This window comes from Cannabis sativa, chromosome 6 (assembly GCF_029168945.1).
Source record: "Cannabis sativa cultivar Pink pepper isolate KNU-18-1 chromosome 6, ASM2916894v1, whole genome shotgun sequence".
NCBI classification, from domain to species: Eukaryota; Viridiplantae; Streptophyta; class Magnoliopsida; order Rosales; family Cannabaceae; genus Cannabis; species Cannabis sativa.
Window position 1 is genome coordinate 14,611,122 of NC_083606.1, and position 6,274 is coordinate 14,617,395.

The following is a 6,274-nucleotide window of genomic DNA, read 5'->3' on the forward strand; positions in this document are numbered from 1 at the left end:
TTTTCTTATACCAGTGAATAAATCTCTCTTATATATATAGGGACACGATTTTATCTCGTGATGTATTTTTCTTAAGATAAGAAAAAGAAAACGATTTTGTCTCATTCCTAAGGTCCCTAACCCTAAAAAAGTATCCCAGTTCAGACCCATCTCTTTGTGCAATGTGATTTATAAGGTGATCTCGAAAATCATTGCAAATAGAATTAAATTTTATAGTTTGCTTTCCTATGACGGTCGTTCGGTCTCTCACTACCTGTAATTCTGACCATCGACCCCTCTTTATTAATACCGACTTTTTGGTCTCTAATGCCAAAAGGCCTTTCCGCTTTGAAGCTTGGTGGACAACCCTCGTAGTTCCTTGGTGGTGGATCAAGCGTGGGGGTCTGTTTCCCATGATTAGGCCCCTGCTAGAGTGTTTAAGAAAGTTGGTGCGACCCGCTTGGCCCTGAGTAATTGGAACCGGGTGCAATTTGGTAAGTTGGATTCTTGCATCTCTAAGTTGGAGGGTCAATTACAAGTTATCCAAAGTTTGCCTACTCGTGACAGAAATTGGGCTACAGAGGTTGAGGTGAGGAAAGAGCTTAATGAGGCTTTAAGGCGGAAAGCAATTTACTGGCAACAGAGATCCAGGGTTTCTTGGATTAGGGATGGTGATAAGTGTACTATTTTTTCTTCATTTCCGCCACGATTCGTAATAGAAGAAACTCGGTAGATAGTATCTTGAACAAGGATGGTGTGTGGATAACTAATAAAGAAGAGATTGGTAATGAGTTTACTGGTTTTCTGGGTGACATTTTCAAAAACCCACCTCAGGGCCCTCTAGAAAGCTTAGACTACCTAATCCATGATTATCTCTCCCCTTTGGAGCAGTCTGAGCTTGAGGTGATCCCAGGCTACGAGGAAATTAGACAAACACTGTTCTCTATGGGAAGCTTGAAGGCTCCGGGTCCGGATGGTATGTCAGTTCTCTTCTTCAAACACTATTGGAACTCTGCGGGACAAGAATTCTATGATGCAGTTGTAGACTTTTTCCAGTCAGAGAATATGCATAGAGGCTTTAATACTACAAAAATTACTCTCATTCCTAAGGTCCCTAACCCCAAAAAAGTATCCCAGTTCAGACCCATCTATTTGTGCAATGTGATTTATAAGGTGATCTCGAAAATCATTGTAAATAGAATCAGAGTGTTCCTGCCCAGATTGATTTGTCCTACTCAAGTAGCTTTTGTCCCGGGCTGGAACATCCAAGATAATAACGTTTTAATCCAGGAGATCATACACTCTTTCAAGAGGAAAAAAGGGAAAGAGGGGTTTTTTGCAATTAAGATTGACCTGGTTAAGGCGTACGACAAACTTAGTTGGCAAGTTATTGACCACGTTCTGCGTAGTTTCAAGGCCCCGGACAAGTTCTGCCACTGGGTACGCCAGTGTATCACAACAGCTTCCTTCAACCTTTTTCTCAACGAGAGGAAATTTAACAGTTTGACCCCAGAGTGTGGCATTAGACAAGAAGACCCCCTATCTCCGTACATCTTTATCTGGGCTGCTGAAATCCTCTCGCGCATCCTTGAGCATGCCCTTGATAACGGTACCATAAGTGGTATAAAGCTAAGCTGAGAGGGCCCCAAACTCTCCCATCTTTTCTTTGCCGATGATCTGATCCTTGTTGGCAGGGCAAACCTTGAAGAAGCAAGGGGTATGTGGCATTGCCTGGAAAATTTTTGTGATTGGTCTGGTCAGAGAATTAATAAGCTCAAAACCTTCATTTTCTTTAGCGGTAACACAAGTGAAGGTATGAAATGAGGCATCAGACAGGCTCTGGGATTGAAGTGTGAAATGGGTAACATAAACTATTTGGGCCTCCCGCTTTTTAGATCTCGTCAAAAGGATGCGGATTTTAACTTCATCCTTGATAACTTGGTGTCAAAACTCCGTGGGTGGAAATTAAAATCGTTATCAAAGGCTGGTCGTGCTACGTTGATCAAATCAGTGGGGCTTGCTTTGCCTGTCTACACGATGCAGATGACAAAACTTTCTAAAAAGCTTGCATCTAGGATTTATGGTGAGGGACTTTTGGTGGGGCTGTGAACAAGGTAATAGAGGAATCTGTCTTAAAGCCTGGGATCAGTTGTGCCTTCCCAAGTCCCGTGGGGGGCTTGGCTTTAGAAAGGCTGTGGAGATAAACCAGGCATTGCTGGCCAAGTGGGGTTGGGCTCTGCTTACTGAGGAACAGTCGCTGTACTGTAAAGTTCTCAAATCTAAGTACCTTAAGGGTAAACAGTTTTTTGATTGTGAGGTTAAGAGCTCTGATTCTTGATTTTGGAGAAATGTGGTGCGATATAAAGAGATTTTAAGAAAAGGGGCGTACAAGCTAATAGCCGATGGGAGAGAGACAAGTATTTGGGATGACCCTTGGGTTATCCATGGTACGGATTTTTACCTTAAATCCAATTATCGTCAATAGCAGGGCTTGGAGAAAGTGTCAGACTTACTTTTACCTGACGGAAATTGGGACACACACAAGCTACGCAACCTTTTTGACCGAGAAACTGTTAGTTGATGGGTTTTATGCCCTAAATAAAACTCTTTACAATCTGATTAGTTATCAACATAAGAAATTTGAAGTGATTGATGTTTGCATGAATTTTACATGCTAATGGTTTAATGTGTTTAATATGTTTATTACATTCATACACACAAAATCAATCAAATCCAGATCGTATGTTTATTCACAATTACAGTATCGTCCACACAGTGGAATGTGATTGTGATCATATGAATCAAAAGTTTTGGTCCCTGTTTCATCAGTGTTATTGGATTTACACTAATGTGATAATCAGCGATGATGTGTACTTACACTTGGAGTAAGTGTTATGTTCTTTCCAGGACATTAGTAAAGTATACTAGTTTCGAATGTATGGAGTATACATTGGACTGGACCGATATTGCAACTAAGTTAAGATATTACAAACTTACCGTTATACATATCTTTCCAAGTCAATATCAGTAGTTGATCTTAAGATTAAAAGAATCTAAATCTTGATATGCTTAGGCTCAACTCAGGAGTGTTATTCATGTTCTTTGATTTATTAGTTAAGCCTACTTTTGGGTCAGGGTGATACGTATATTTTGGGAACATGATAGTATGATTGAGTGGGAGTGCTGAACATAAATATGGAATCTATAGCTTCTACTGGTGTATAGAAGTCAAGTGATGATTCCCTTCGAGCTTAGCAAATAGAAGTAAATGGATGAGCTCTTGTTTAACTGACTAATTATTAGATCACTAAACACCATTTACAGGTAGCTAAGTGTTTTAAGGGGCAAAATACATTGAGGGGTGAGAATGGTAAAGAAATCCCATCTCGATGTAGATCATCTATATAGAGGATCTTTAAATCACAATAAGATTATAACAATGGTTAAATGAGATAGTATATTGATATCGTGGAACATACAATATGCTCTATATAAGTCTGAGAGTGCAATTCTAAGTTCTAAGAGTGGATTCAACGAAGAATTAATAAGTAGGAATTTACTTGGTAAATTTGGTTCACTTATTGGAAGCTCAGCATATAGATCCATGGTCCCCATTCTAGTTGAGAACATTCTGCTTGTAAGACTCATTAATTGATTCGTGATTGATCAATTATAATTCTAAAGTTAGACTATGTCTAATTTTATGAATTTTCACTATTCAGGGGTGAAATTGTAAAGAAAAAAGTTTCTAGGTTTATTTATTTATTAATGGACTTTATATGTCTAATTAATAATTAAATTAAATGACAATATTATTTAATAATCTATTTTAGTTATTAAATAATTAGTTTTGGCATTTAAAAGGTTAGAATTGGAAAATTGGCGTTTTTGAGAAAATAGAGATAAAATTTGATAAAATTGCAAAATTAAGTGAGGCCCATTACAACACCATGGCAGGCCACTTAAGTTGATTTTTCAAATTAATATTTTCATTATTTTAATGCCAAATAAATCCTAACCTAGACCTAGTAGTTGCCTATAAATAGAAATTGATGGCTCAGTCAAAACACAAGTTTTCAACAAGTCTTTCTGACAGAAATTTGTCTCTTCAGAAAAACTGAGCCTTCCCCACTTTCTACATTTTGGCCGAAACCCTCTCTCTTTTCTCCTTCATCTTTTTCGTGACCCTAGTGAAAGAGTAAGTGCCCACACACAGCAAGCAGTAACTCAATCATAGATTGGAAGACTGTAAAGGATCAAAACTTGAAGAAGAAGGACATTCGGGCTCAGATCTTGATTATACTCTGCTACAGAAAGGAATCAAGGGTTAGAGATCTGAGTGAAAGGAGACATTAATTCTGCTGCATCAATGTAAGGTTTTCTTAACTTTATATGTGTTTAATTTATCGTTTTAGAAAGTTCATATTTAGGGTGTTTAAACAACATACTTGTGAGTAGATCTAAGATCCTGGTAAAATAATTCCCAACAACTGGCCTCAGAGCCATGGTAATTGATTTACTTACTTGAAATTTGGACTTTAAAACGATTGTTTGTATGTTCTTTGGATGGTATCATGTTGTATTGAGTGTTGTTTGATGATTGATTGATGTTTGTAAATTTTCGTGAAAAATAATTGCGATTTTATTTCTGGAATTATTTTTATTGGATAGTATGGAAAACATTAAGCAAGTTAGCCTTTTACAGAACTCAATTTGGACTTTATTTGAATTAGTTATGATTTTTTGAAGATTTGAAAAATCGGGAAATTGATATTTTCCTGCGATCGCAAATCTGTCCGTACAGTTTCGAATTTTTTTGTTTTTCTTCGATTTTTCATGCTTTTTCATGGAATTAACTTCCGATTTTTTGTATAGTTTTGTATATATACTATTACTATTCCTAATTCAATTCTAATTATCATTTTGAATTAATTTAATATTTTTTAAATTTAATTCAAGATATTAGTGTAATTTGAATTTGAATAGAATTAGTATCTATCTTCTTGCTTAAATATCTATCTTATTTTTAAATTTGATTATATCTTATTTTTTTTAAATTTAAGCTCAGATTTTATAAGATATTTATAAAATCTTTTAAGATATTTTTAAGATATCGTATCTTTTAAGATATTTTTAATTATATCTTATCTTTTAAGATTTTTTTTTTAAAAAATCAAATCTTTTTAGATATTTTGACCTTATTTAAATTTAAAATAAGATATTTATAATCATGTAATTTTAAATAGATGTAAGATATTTTGCTAACTTTTAAATTTTTGTTATTTTATTTATTTAAATTAAATTTAAAATCTGAAAAGATATTTCTTTTATCTTTTCTAATTTTTATTTAATTTTTATTTTTAAAATAACATTTAATTTTTAAAAGTAGTTAGCAAATTTTGAAATGATATTTAGGTTGGTTGAAACCTAATTTTTCAAAATAGTAGGTTTAATTTTAAATATTTATTTTTTTTATAATTTTGAAATTTAAATTTACTTTTTATTTTATTTTCGAAATTTTTTTAAATTTTATTTTTTTTCGAAAATTAAAATATATTTTTTTAATTATTTATTTTTCGAAATTATTTATTTAAAATTAAATAAACCCTACTTCCAACTATCCAGCTAACCTTGTTGCAGGAATATATGGTTTTAGCTTGTGTGTAAGTTTTTTAAAAACCTATTATTACTTGATTGCAAATAGCCATGGTTACTTTTTGCCAGATCTAATGAACTGATGGCTCACTTGGTCAAGTTAATAATTTGTAACAGGTAAATTTTACAATCTTCTTTCATCTGTGTATGACCTAGCAACATGATAGGATCCATCCAAAGTGTGCCTGTGTGAGCCTATATGTTTATTTTTTAATATAGATGCATATAGGTTGTTGCTAAATAAAATGTCACACCATGATAGATTTTATTTAGGTCCATCTAGTTAATGGATCTATTCAATTAATAAGAGTTATTCATTTTAAGGTTAAATTCCTCTCTTTTGGGCTTTGTGTGAGAGTTGGGAGCCATAGAAGTAAGTACGACATACTGAACCCAGCACCCCCTCACATGAATTACCCCAATTGTGAAGGCCCATTTGCCTGATTTGAATAACTGTACTAGGTTAATTATATTAGTTTGACCTAATAAAATTGAATTAGCAACATAATTAACTTTTAAAATATATGAAAATTTATTTTCATTTTAATATTTTAAAGTTAATTTTAAGAAAAACACTTTTAGTTTAGATATTATTTCTAGACAAACTATTTGTATTTTTCTTGTATTTAATTAAATATAG